Source organism: Dermochelys coriacea, chromosome 20 (genome assembly GCF_009764565.3).
Source record: "Dermochelys coriacea isolate rDerCor1 chromosome 20, rDerCor1.pri.v4, whole genome shotgun sequence".
Taxonomy (NCBI): Eukaryota; Metazoa; Chordata; order Testudines; family Dermochelyidae; genus Dermochelys; species Dermochelys coriacea.
In genome coordinates this window covers 6,334,247-6,348,554 of record NC_050087.2, presented here as the reverse complement: position 1 = coordinate 6,348,554, position 14,308 = coordinate 6,334,247, and positions in this window count along the sequence as shown.

Sequence of the window (14,308 nt, the reverse complement as noted above, 5' to 3'; positions counted from 1 at the left end):
CCAGCTGAGACCCCATTGTGCCAGGCGCTGTACATGTGTACACAGTGACAGTCCCTGCCCCACAAAGCTCACACTCAAAACAGACAAGAGTGGGTGGGGAAACTGAGGCACAGGGTGGGGAAGTGACCTGCTTATGGTTGCCCAGCAGGTGAGTGGTAGAGCCAGGAAGAGAACCCAGCTTTTAAGATCATGTACATTTTTTTCCTGATGGCTTCCCATTTGCCTTTCCTTTGTGTTCACCTAGCTGGGGTGAGGAATATATCCCCAGTCTTCCCTGCAAAGAACCATAGTTAGTAGCAGAGACAAAAATAGAACCCAGGAGTCCTGGCTCCCTAATCCCTGGCTGTCTATGTGGGTAAGATACTTATCTGGCCACCATCACTGCAGTATCCAAGCGCCTCACAATCATCCATGGATTTATCCTCATAAGCCCCTGTGAGGCAGGGCAGGGCAATAATCCTTGTTGTACAGCTGGGAAACTGAAGCACAGAGTGGTTAAGTGACTTGCCCAAGGTCACACAAGGAGTCTGTGATGGGTCAGGGAAATGAACCCCAATATCCTGAGTCCACGGCTAATACCCTAACCATTGGGCCAGCCCAACTGCTGGCTGCATCATAGCGGGACAAGCAACCTGTTTAGTGACTGTTCAATGCACTGCCCCATCCCAGCTGATACTTTTGATTGATGAAGACAGGAACCAATCACGGCCCCGGCACAGGAAAAGGCCATGGCTGAGCTGAATCACCAAGAGACAGGCCCATGGCAAGCCAGTGAGCAGCCAGCTGAGGCGCGTAGCTGAATGAAATCTATACGCCTGGAAGGAAGGCCAAGCAGCCGAGCTGGGCCATCCCTCAGGGACTCCCCGAGATGCACACTGGAAGATGCAGGTAATCACGGCCCCGTCAGGCTGCTCCAAATTGGATTACACAAGAAATCGAATTCACCAAGTATACCTGGCGCAGCCCCCTCTGTCCAGTCGTGACCCTCGGGGCCGTGCCCTCCTCAGCTCCCACCCCCAAGCCAGGTGGGCGGATGGGGCCACTGGCAAGTTGGGAAGAAATTCACTAGGGTCAGAAGGTTCCTCCTTTTGTTTTGTAACTTTTAAAGCTACAGACACATTGTAAGAGAGAGACAATGAGAGGAACTGGGAGCTGCTGGGTCACAGCAGCAAAGTTTAAGGAGACTATCTCATTATCCTCTTGCACATCATCTATCTATCTATCTTTCTATCTATGCTCTTATCCAATCCAAGCATCAATTGGTCCAGCTATTTTATTTACCCATCAATGTCATTTCTCCCATGAACTATCCCCAAAGTATTTAGCTTCCAATCATGGTTGACCAACAACCAACATGATTAGCTCTGTGTAGCATGAAAGCTCGTCTCTTTCATCAGCAGAGGTTGGTCCAATAAACATACTGCCCCATGGAACCAAGTCATCTTCATTGACCGAGCAGGGCAAACATAACTGAGCAGCTGGTGATGCCCTGGGTGTTTATAACATCTACACCGGAGGGGTCCACTACACCCCATCAGCATCACAGATTGGAGAGGCTCCCAATTCCAGAGCCAAAAAGAAATGAAGGTGCATCCCATAATGCACCTGGCCAAACGGGACGGGACCAGCTGTCCCCCAACATTGGCCCCCTGGCTCAGCGTGCGCACGCCATGGCAGCAGGTCGATGGGTTTCCAAATTCTGACACCATTGCGATGGTTTTAAATTTCAAAATTTTGTGTGTGTGTAGGGGGGGGAACCTGATGACAAAATCCTCCCTCACCCCAACCAACTCCAGAACGGGTAAAAATCTTGAAATGGGGGGGGGGGAACTGGGGTGTGTGTGACATGTTCCCATCGTTTTTTTCAAGCCACGTCTGGTGCTTGGCCCAGTAAGTGCAACAGCCTGCTACGGAGCAGCAAACGGCATTAACTTAGCTCCACAGCATGGGGCTTTTGTGGGGGGTGTAAAACTCTGGGGGTTTGATCCTCCACTGATGCCTTAGGAGATCGGCTGGCATTATTGGCCTCTTCACTAATATTGCTGCAAAGGCTCCACCTCCCCATCTCAGCTCCTGTCCTCTTTCTGCACCGGTCCCATTCTGTGGCAGGCAGTTCAGTGCTGCACGCCAGGGTATTTCCACTGATCACCAGCAGTGGTGTTTACTAGGGGGCTGCACACTGCATTGCTTCGGTAGGTAGCAAGCACCACCTTGCCTCCCTCCATTTCTGCCCCGCCCCCCAACTCCCTGGGTGCCACCGTCCCATGGGTGTTGTGCTGGAAAGATTTAACGGCTGCCATCAACCGGTTCTTTGATCTGCAGCCGATTGCAGAGGTGCCTGAAGCTGATGGCTGTGCGAATCCCATGCCAGGGGCTCTATGTGTCCCCTCTATGTGTTTGTGAGGCAAACCCACAGCCAGAGCAGGGCTGCTCACTCTGCTGCCACGATTCATCCCTCCCACAGAGACCCCCCCAGGACTCAGCCCTCAGGCACCCTGCAGCAGCCGGCAGGGCCCGGGTCAGGTGATCCCCAAGCACAGGTACTTCACAGCGTGGTAAGTCACTCTGGGCAAGAGCACTACCTGTCCAGGAATCTCTCTGCTGCGCTGTAGTGTAACAGATCCCCAGGCTTCTGGTTCCTGTTCCCGCCCCAGCCTTGCTCCAGCCTGGTCCATGCCCTGCTCTGATCTCGCTCCAGCCCTGCATCCACCTCTTGACCCCCGGCCCCTCTGACCACCCGGCCCAACCCTTGGCCTGCACCTAGACTGCGATCCTGACTTGACTTGCCAGTGGATTCTGTCCTTGGTTCTGATCCAGAGCCCGTCCCCAGACCTTGGTTTCAGTGCTGCCCTCGGCCTGCTCCCGACCCTATATCTAGCTTTGACCACTGCTCCAACCACCAGACCTGACTGCCCAGAACCAGAACCTGACACTATTTTATCCCCCTCTGGTTTCCTGATTCCCACCTCAGCCCATCAACAGTGTTCTGCCAGGTGATGCCTAGAACTTTCCCAGAAATTGTGGAATTGATCAGATGTGGCATTCAAGAGTTGCCACCTTACAGGCAGATGGACAAATACATGCCACCAAGCTGAGTGACTGTTTGTTGTGTGTGTGGGGGGGCTGTGCCTGGTAGTGCCAGTCACCGACCAAGCCCCCACTGTGCCAAGCGCTGTACAAACACAGACCAAAAAGTCCCTGCCCCAAAGAGCTCACCAATTGCTTTAAAATGAAGCTCCCAGGTTGAACTTGGCCCACCGTTTAAAACAAGCTTTTAGCTCCTGTCATGTAGTTCCTGAAGGGACGTGCGCATTGGGGATCCCTGAGCTAGAACCCACCAGGCAAGGGGATCAAAGGATTTTATGAGTGAAATCTCACAAGCCCCCTGGGAAGCAGCGGGATGAGACTAACCCCATTGCATCTCAGGGAGTGACTTGTCTATAGAACCCGTGTTCTGGCCCTCAGCACCCCACTCTGCCACTGGCTACACCCCTCTCTGAGTGCTCGGAACAGGCCCCAAGCACCCAGACTCCTGCGCTAATGATGCTTCTTTCTGAGTTGTCAACTCAGGTTCTGCCAGGGGTGCGGGGGCGGGCTAATCTCTCAGGCAAAACTTCTGCCAGTGCCTCTCAACCAGGGCCACGGCGGTGCGTCAGCTCTCCGGGCAAATTCAGCGGCTTCATTCCCAAAGCCTGGCAAACCAGGAAGCGTGGAGCGAAGACAACCCATCCCACCCAGCGGAGCCACCCAGCCTCGGCTCTGCCCCCGTCAGGAGGCCCGGTGGGTCTAGGAACGGCCCAGCCTCCTACCCGTCCCTAATACAAGCTGCCATGGAGCGTGTGCCCACACCAGGAGACCGAGTCATCGCTCCTCGCCTGCCTGCACCACTCATTTGCTGCTGGTTGGCAGAGAGCCCACTGGACACACTGCAGACCTCGTTGCCAGGGGATGTTGTGAAGGCCAAAGCTATAACGGGGTTCAAAAAAGAATGAGATAAGTTGATGGAGGACATCTCTGGGTGTCCTTAAACCTCCAGCGGGCAGAAGCTGGGAGCGGAGGACAGGGAGCGGATCACTTGATGATTACCGGTTCTGTTCATTCCCTCTGAAGCTCCTGGCATTGCCCACTGTCAGAAGACAGGATACTGGGTTGATGGACCATTGGTCCCACTATGACTGTTCTTATGGACTGAGGAAGGGGCAAGGTGCTGTGATCTCCCAAAGAGCAGCATTCAAAGAAGCAGAGTTAAGGTTATGCAGCTAATGTCCCCTTAACGCTGCATTTCCACCCCTTGTGCGTGGGGAATTAAACTCTCCTGTTCTGGAAGGATCCGAGTTGCGTCTGCAACTTCCACAAACAGGTTGCAAGGCAGGGGCAGCCTTTTGCACAGAGCCTTGCACAACAACACCCTGGCCTCTGAGAGCTGTGCATGCCACAGACACTGATTAAAGAACCCCTACAGATCCATAGGGAGGTGAGTCCAGGGCTCTGGGGGAGGAATTCGCTCTCTCTGATGCACTCAGGGTCACTTATCAGCGGCAAGGAACAGAACCCAGGGCCCCTAGCTCACTGCCTAGTGTGATGGGCCAGAGATCCAGGGGCGGGTGGCTGGATTCCCCAGTCTGAGCCGGCTGTCTGGGCTCGCAGGGTCTCTCTCGCTTCCTTTGCACTTTCACCCTCAGTTTCATCAGCTTCAAAGGCCCCCCCTTGGAGCCCCGCCCTTTGCAGCGCAATATAAATACACCAATAATTGTGATCGGCTTCAATCGTGGCCCGGCAGCCGGGTCACCCAGAACGCAAGCTACTAAAATAGGAGAGCGAGTTTCCTGCACAGCCAGCCTCCGGCTCTGCCCTGTAATCAGCCAAGGCCTAAATGGCGCGTTTATTTATAACCCTTTCATTTCTCCCTCGCGCGCGTTCTTTGGTCGGGCGACCGCAAAGCCTTCGAATGGGCCGAAGGGAGGTGCTCCCCTTGGACCCGGAATCCGGGCAGGCTCCCGGGTTAACCCTTTGGCGTGCGTGACAGGGACGAGAGATGCTACCGGGCTAGTGAGCAGCATCCTGGCTGCCCGGGATGTGGGCAGCCGTGAGGCTGCCCCCTGCTGATCCTGCTGCATGGCTGCCCCCTGCTCCCCAGAATGTTCCTCCTCTGGGGGCTCTGCCAACCCCCAGATCTTACCGCTCCCAGCAATCCAAAGGGGTTTGCACGTAGCTGCCCGATGCCAAGCCCCTGCCTTAGGAGGGGAGGCGACGGTGGGGAAAGCAGCCGGCAAACAGCAGCCAGGTCACTGTGGCGACCAGGTGGTTGATTGTACAAAGGCCAGGGGTGTAGCCTGGCCGTAGTTACCCAGGCAGGGGATGAGGCAGGTTCTTCCAGCTGCATAATGGGACACTGGGTCTCTCATAAGCTAAGTAGGACTAGGCCGTGGCAGGTGTTGGTTGGGAGACCTGTAAGGACTGACCGGGGTTTAATGTACCTTGTGCGCCCATAGATTACCTCCCACTGCTCTTACCTGACCTCCCATAACAGCAGCGGGAGTCCAATCTGTTCAGCAGCCACGTGGCTGTGTCCTGTTGCTGATTTGACTACAGCAGAAGGCACTGCTTCCGTGCTGGACCCCCCAGCCTCAGCCTCGTAAGGTGCTGTCTCTTAGACAGAAGACGTGGCCAAATCCCCTGGCACTTTCTGCTGTAGCTGGCCTGGGTATCCTGAGCAAATTGCCCTTTGGTGAATAATATTCTGCCTCCCTATGGGTCTTGCTCACTTCCTGTCTGAAACACAGAGTAGTGCGGCTTATGTGCTGCGGTTCAACACTTGCCCTGCCCCAGGGGTGGCTGCATTTCAGAGGTGGTGGTGGGGGAGATATAATTCAGTTATAAATTCCGCTATAAATTTATAATTTATAATTCTGCTATAAATTCAGCAGAGCACTGTGAGACAAATCGTCCCCAGCCCACCTCTGCAAAGGCTGCCTGCCTTGTTGGCAGGTCGGTGCCCTCCTTGATGGGAGTGTCTCTACCTGGGGAGTAGATGCATCCAAACATTTATGAGCCTGTTGGGCAGGGTCCAGCTGCTCCCCAGATCCTCCCCCTCGTTAGGCAGGAATGCATTCTTTTCAGGCCCCTTCTGTCCTGGCCTGTCTCACCTGCAGAGCCTTTGTCTTCACCCGCAACAATAGCAGCCCGAGGGTGCAGGATTCTCCCATCCTGTCCTCTGGAGTGGATTGTCATATCTTCCAGAACAGCATGGGGCATTGCTGCAGAACCAGGGAAGGCCATACCTCTGGAAAGCCATGTGCCAGGTTGATCTGCCCCTGTGATGCTGCTCAGCTCTTAACTTGGGCTTTTCAGCCAAGCACTGGGTAAATACACAAGGCTCCTTCTTCAGAGGGGGAAAGTGAGGCACAGAGAGGGAGGACTTGCCCATGTTCACACAGCAAGTCAGAACATCCAGGCTTCCCAGAGCAATCACTGCCATTCTGATAGCATCTCCAGGCAGCTAACCAATATCAGGGCCCCATTGTGCCAGGTGCTGTACAGACACAGAGCGAGAGACAGCCCCTGACTAAAGAGCTTACAATGGAGGGAAGGCCCAGAGTCATGTGGCTGGCCAGTGACAAAACTAGGAATAGAACCCTGGTGTCCTGATTAGAGCCGGGTGAAATTTTTTTGATGGAAAATAGATTTTGGGGGCTCCAAAATTATTGGGAAATTCAGGTCAAAACTGATAACTAGTTGTGGTCGAAAAAGAAAAACTGAATTTTTCCCCCCAAAATAATGGAGATGTTTTATTTCCACTTTTCACTTCCAAACGGCATTTTGTTGTCAGTCTAAAAATATCCCCCCGAAAGGGGGCAAAACATCCCCAACCGGCCGAATCAAAACAAAATACTTGAAAAAAAAATTTAATTTAAACATTTCGGGTTACTCAAAACGAACTGAAAAAATGTTGTATCGAGTTGCCCGGAAACATTGCAGCTGATTCAGAATGAAATGGTTTTGATTTTTCGATTCAACAAAAAACTGATGAAAAACCTAGTTTTGGTTTGAATCATCAAGCTGATTTCTTTTTAAAATTTTTCATTTTGGTTCCTGACCTGAAAATCCCCATTATTTTCCATCCTGATTCTCAAGCCACTGGCCCACACCTTGTGTACTTGCATCCTGCGACATGTATTGCCCAAGTAACCCCTTATGCCGCGCTCCTTTGCATTGAAGTGAAACAGTCTTCACGCACTGCAGACAAATCAGTTCTCAGCAGCTTGCTCACCCCAAGAAACCGCCTTTATATTCTCTGCATTTTCAGTTAGATGGGCATCTGCATTCCATTCTTTCCCTGCTCCCGCGCACTTTCATATGGGAGGCAGTTTTCACTAGCCCTGAAATAGGCCCATTTTCTTTGCAAAACTGAGTCTGTTTCTCTCGGCGACCTTGCTTTGACTTGGCTCTCAGTTCTGCTGCAAATAATTTAGTCTATAATGAATTCATTATATAGAATCATTATACAGAATCATAGAATCACAGAATATTAGGGTTGGACGAGACCTTAGGAGGTCATCTAGTCCCACCCCATGCTCAAAGAAAGATCAACACCAACTAAATCATCCCAGCCAAGGCTTTGTCAAGCCGGGCCTTAAAAACTTCTAAGGATGGAGATCACCACCTCCCTAGGTAACCCATTTCAGTGCTTCACCACCCTCCTAGTGAAATAGTGTTTCCTACCTGTTCATCTTCCTGTTCATATGAATAGATTTTAAGATCAGATCCTTATCAGTGCTTAAGTCCTAAAAAGAAAGAAGTATTGGAATGCTTGGTTTCAACAAAAATAATACTTTAAGAGGACTCTTATGAAAATCCCAATTATCACTGTTCCAGCACAACTGTTCCACCCCCACCTCTCCAAAAGTGCCCGAATGGAAAGGTGCTGAATCAAGCATCCATCTGACTCTCTTCTATAACAGGTTTCAGAGTAGCAGCCGCGTTAGTCTGTATTTGCAAAAAGAAAAGGAGTACTTGTGGCACCTTAGAGACTAACAAATTTATTTGAGCATAAGCTTTCGTGAGCTACAGCTCACTTCATCGGATGCATAACACAGGCCATAGAATTTCCCTCAGTGATCCCTTCAGCTACCCCAATAGCCTGTGGCTGAACTGGCACTTTTAAAAAGACAGCCAGTCCTGATTTAAAAATGCCAGCTTATGGGGAATCCACTGTATCCCTCAGGAAGCTCTGCCCTCCCTGTTAACAATTTGCAGCTGATTTCCAGTGTGAATTTTTCTAGCTTCAACTTCCAGTCATTGGGTCTTGCTGATGTACACCCTTATCTTCTACATTCTCGGGGTTTGCTATCCCTGAAGGTTTGGATTGCTTTAGATCAGCCTAGTTAAAGTGGGACTGCCCCTCCAGCGTAGACACAGTTATACCGTATAAGTGTACTCATACCAGAAGAGGAATTCCTATAAAGAAAGGGGAATAAGCTATACCACTATAAGACATCTTTATACCAGCATGGCTGTGTCCACACTAGGAGTTGTACTGATAAAACCATATTGGTAAAAATCATGCCCCTAGCTGACACAGTTATAGCGGTACAAAACCAGACGTCTGTGAAGCCAGCCCTTGGGTCTGATTCCAGGGCCAGAAGCTCCAACCCCCAGTCCATCCTGTTGCAGGTACAATCGCTTTGCAAATCTCACAAGCAGAAAAGCTGGGCTAACACTGTGTGGATCCAAACGGCAGGATCCAGTGCAGCGACAGGCATATGGGCCTGACTGGGGTACACACCCATGAGGGGACGGGGTTGTGCACTGCACAAGGAGGAAGGAAGGTGCGTGGTAAATTGTTAAATCGAGCTCAATGCTCATGCCCTGCCCTGCCCCTCCCCCAGGGCTGCCTCTGGGAGCCAGGAGAGGGAGGATCAAATTGATTAGCAGATAAGACCGCAGAGGAACCTGTTTGCTGGGTGTCCTGCCATCAGCAGGTGGGGAAGGAGGAGGAGAGTGGAAAGATCCTGCTACCTGCTTTGTCCTTTGTTTACAAGTTGACACTTGACCCTTGCCCAGCATCTTGCCAATGGGACAGATCTGGGGAGAATCTCAGGCCAAGCCCCACAGTTTGGATCCAGACTTGCTCATGGTGCATTATCCAGAGTCCAGGCCAGGGGCTGGCTTAAGTGATACCCACTGGATCCTGGCCTCTTAACATTTATTAGATATATTACAGTAGTGCTTAAGCACCCTGATCATGGATCAGGACCTCATTACGCTGCACATTATGTATTAATATGTACAGCCTGTAAATTATGTATTAAGTGTCTTATGGTAGCACCTAGGCATTCCAGTCATGGATCAGGACCCCTCCATTGCACAGCCTGTAAATGATGTATTAGGTGTCTTATGGTAGCACCTAGGAGCCCCAATCATGGACCAGTTGCGCTAGGTGCTGTACATTATTTATTAGGCATATTACGATGATGCCTAGGAGCCCCATTGTGCTAGGCGCTGTACATTATTTATTAGGTATATTATGGTAGCCCCACTGTGCAGCACACACACAAAACAAAAAGGTGGTTCCTGCTCCAAAAAGCTTCCAATCTATTAGGGCATGTCTACATTTAAATGCCATGGTGTAGACACTCACTGCAGCAGCGGGAGTGTAGTTAATCCCCCTCCCCAGAAGATGGTAGCTGGGTTGACAGAAGAATTCTTCCATTGACCCAGGACTGTCTACACCAGGGGTTAGGTCGGCTTAGCAGTTTCTCGCAGGGGGGTGGATTTTTCACAGTCCTGAGAGAAGTATAGATGCCGATGTAAGCGCTGCTGAGGTCAATGGAGTTGCTCCAGAAATGCACTGGTGTTGGGGTGATCAGAACCCAGATCCCACTTCACCCACAGTTGAAGGTGGGGAGTGTTTGGATCTGGGACAATCGGAGAAAGGGGGATAAGCTCGGGAGTGTGTCTCCTTTGTTGGACTCTGATTCTGCATCTGTTTCACTCACCAACCCCAAATGTTCAAAAATGATGAGTCAGGTCCCCCAAAAGTCATGAGATTGCCTTTAAAAATCATGAGATCAGTTTCAAATTCATGAGATTTTAACAATAATACATTTGAAGGGGGTTTTCATTTGCCTGCTGGCTCTTAGCGCTGTCTGGTATCGTATTTTCCAGTTTTCCTCTGCAGCCATGAGACCTAAAAACATCCATTTTCTTTAAAACACAAGCTGAAATTCTCACATAGTCACAAGACTCCAGGAGCTGGGTCTTTCAGGCAAACACCGAATATCGTGAGCGTCAGGCAGTGTTGATTTCAACACCCTATTGTGTTCACTGCCACATCAGGCAGTGAGTGAGAGGTTTTTGTGGAAATGCCCAGAGAAAGCCGTATTACAGTAAAGCTTGTTTCCAAGTTTCCCAGCAGGCGTCAGTGTGGCATGGGGTAGGCTGACCCACAGCGACAAAGGGACCAAGCTTCTACCCTTTGCATATCTGGCTGGGCTGCGTGTTCATCAACAAGAGAATGGCTTCAACTATTTCATTCAAAAACATTTCCCAGTGGAAAACCAGCTGTTTTCCTGATAGCATCAATGTTCATTCTGTTCAAAATTTTCCCATTGTTTTTGGTCAAAAAACTAAAAATCAAAAACATTTTAGTTTTTTGGGGTTCCCCCTTCTCCTTTGCCCATTTTGCTGTTGGAAAAGAGGGGGAGAAACCCCAAATGGTGACTTTGTGGAGGGGATCAAAACTGTCAAAATGTTAGCTGGAAAGTTTCATTTTGTTCTGCAAAAACAGTGACCATTTTCCGACTGTCTCTAATCAGAACCATGGGGCCTTAAGAAACATCCCTGAACCCACCAGAGTTGGCAACACCATTGCTTGCAAGCTCAAAAAATGAGGAATTCTCCCTCTAAATCCCTGGCACAACAGAGGCCCCAGAAGCACTGACATGGTCCGGGGGGAGGTTTTGCATAGCTGGGCATACGGGGTGTTCCAACATAGTGTAAGTCTTGGGACCTCCAAGCCTGAAAGTGCAAGCCTGAGCTAAAGAGCCACTGCTACTCAGCTGGGATGTCATTTCAGAAAGATTGGGGGAGGCAGGATTGGGGCAAGTTTGTGTCAGCACAGAGACCATTGTACGTTATACCCAGCAAAGTTGGGGGGAGAACAAGTGCAGTGTATAGACCTATGCAAAGTCTGGGGGCAAACCCAGGTCTGGGGGACAAACTTAGGACATATTCCCCGGCTGTAGGAGACATATCTTCTGTGGACTAGGCTCAGAGAGGGCTCTGTGCACATTCTCCCCAGTTGGTTAGACATGCTCTTTCCCTCACTCCTTTGGGCTGCACAAGGGTCTTCTCTGTTGCATTTTTCTTCCTTAGGGCCATGCAAAACCCCCTCCCCGCCAACCCCTGATTTCAGGCCGAAGCTCGCTTCAAACCATTGGCTTTTATGTGATAAGGGTTTTTTTGTTTTTTTAAAGCTTAAATACAAGCTTCACTTGGTTTCAATGCACAGCACTAAATCAGCCCTAGGCAGACTCCAAACAATGACACCTGGTGCTTCCTTACTGCCTTTCATCTTAGGTGTTCAAAGGCAGGCTCGCCACCCCCTATTGTAGAGATGGGGAAACTGAGGCACGAGGCGGCGCTGTGACTCCACCCAAGTTCACACAGCACATCAGTGTCAGAAACAGGCAGTCCTGACTCCCAGACACCCTCCTGCTCTGGCGTCTAGATCACGCTTTGTCCCTTTGGAGTGGGCAATAGAACCCAGCAGGCCTGACTCCCAGACACCCCCGTGACTGCCTCTCCCCTCCCAGAGCTGGGAATAGAACCCAGGGATCCCTGCAGCCCAGCCCCCTTCTCTAATCAAAAGATCAGGCTGCCTCCCGTAGCAGGCCCATCTCAGTTTCTAACATGCCCTATAACAGACTCTATTGTGCACTCCTCGCACAGCCCAACATCCCAGCGAGCGCGCCAGGATCTCTGAGCGCTGACCCTCCGTCACACACTTGCAAGAAGCAAAGGCTGGAAACAGGGGAGGATAATTTATTTCCACCCCAGCTGCTGGCGTCTCCGTTGACGAGTTTCCCCGGCTTTGCCATTCTGGCTACGTTCATTTTAAAAAGGTCTTTAATGTCATGTTGGAAAATCAGTCTGAGGTCGGGAGCGCATGCCACTGCAGCCTTTGATTCCCCCCTCCCCTTTCCACCAATTGCTGATTCCTTCCCCCCCCCCTCGTTGACTTCAGATGCACAAAAAATAAATACTTCCAAATGTGGCCTCCAAATGGGCAGCGAGCTGCTGTATCTTTAATTAGTGGCTTCCCCCCTGCTAACTAAAAAGAAAAATCCAGTCAAAGAAAGGTCTAAACAGACCCAATGCAAGGCCTGTCCTTGTAGGGAGGAGGGTAGGAAGGGATCTCAGCAGATGAAAGACTGTCTGATTTTATTAGTGAAGCGGTTGTGATACTTGTATTGCACCATTGCGGGGCCGCTGTGAGTGTAGTACAGGGACAGGGCGCTAGGCTGGGGCCCTGTTTTTTTAATTCCTGGCTCTGCCACTGGCCTGCTGGGTGTCCATGCACAAATCACATCCCCGCTCTGTGCCTCAGTTTCCTCTCCCACCCTTTGTCCGTTTAAACTGCAAGCTTTCCAGGGCAGGGCAGGGCCTGTGGCCCACTCTGTGTTCGTTCGTCACCCGAGACAATGGGCTCTTAGGGGCTACTAGGGTGTGAAGCATAATCAACGGTCTCAAAACCTCCCACCTTTCAAAGGCAAGTGCACGGAGTTGTGTGGTAACGCTGGAGATGGAGCCCATCGATGTGGAGCATTTTATTTGATAGAAGCAGGCAAATTACCATCGAATCCTATGTGCCAAATGCCACACAGAGCAGATGCTGGGCCATCTGAGCGAGCTAGATTCTGCTCTCATTTATATCTGAGTAAAAGCACAGCAAGGCTGCTCACTCCAGATTTATTCCAGTGTCAATGCAGGGCACCGCGGCTCACTCCAGATTCACACCAGTGTAAACGCACAGCCGTGCCGCTTACTCCAGATTTACATTTGTTTAAATGCAGGGCAAGGTTGCTGACTCCATATTTACACCAGTGTGAATGCAGATCAGACTCTGGCTCTACACGAGACTACATCAGTGCAATTTACACCTCCCTTCGGCCTGTCAGTTAGAGCCACCCCCAGTGCCTCTGTTCTGGACCCACTCTCTGTCTCTTTCACATTCTCCCCTTTTCCTTCGGGACTGTTCTCTTTGCTGACCTGGCCTGTCTGCCCTTCTCTTTTCTTTTATACCGTTATTGCTTTCTCTCTCCTCTCAGCTCTCTCCCTTCCTATCCCCTTTTCTTCCCCGCTCCTCCTCACTCCTTGATCCTCTGGCTGACAGCCAGACAACTAGACGGACTCTCCCACCCCTCATCCTTGTCCCACCTGCACTCAGGAGCCCTCTGCTCCATGGCCTGTGGCTTGTGCCCCCAGTGCAAAATGTGGGGGTGAACTGGTCAGAGTAGCCAGGTAGCGCTTTGGGACAGTGTAAACGTCTGCCCAGAGGGCGGCAGGAAGCTGAGCCACCCCCCTGTAGGAACCAGATCAGACCTCTAGCGAGCGTGTTCTGGAAGAGGAGTGGGAGTGAATCTGAACTGGGAGTCTCTTTCCACGTGCGGGCCCGATCCTGCTCTTTTTGACGTCGATGGCAAAACTCCTAGGGACCTAAACAGGGTCAGGATCGATGTTGAACCATTTGGACCTGATCCTTCCATCCGTTTACAGACTACCCCACCCCCACCCCCTTGGCCTGAGTGGGAACAGAGAGTGTGTGAGGACTGCAGGGTCAGCCTTCATCCATCCCTCAGACGCAGCCTCCCCCAAGCTCCCCGGCATTGCCTTGTGCCCCGGCAGAGACCCCCAAGGGGTCAGGGAGCGGAATGTCACCCGGCTCCCTATTCCTGGCTCCCCGCCCCCGGCCGGAGAGAAGGAGGCTGGTCCAGAGCCCCCGAAAACCCTGGGAAAGCAAAGCAGAGGCTGAGCCACATCAAACCCCAACCAGCTGGATCCAGGGATCCTTTCCATCCTTTCTCCCTCTGTTTCTTTTCTTCCATTCTTTTCTTTCCTTTATTTTGTTTTCTTCTTTCGCTCTTTTTTCCTTCCATCCTTTTTTCCTTCCTCTGTTTCTTTTCTTTCCCTTCAACCATTTCCCTCTCCCACTACTTCTTTCCCCCTTTTCCATTCTTTTTTCTTTTTTTTCCCCATCCTTTCTCCTTGCCTCTGTTTTTCTTTTCTTTCCCTCATCCTTCCCCCT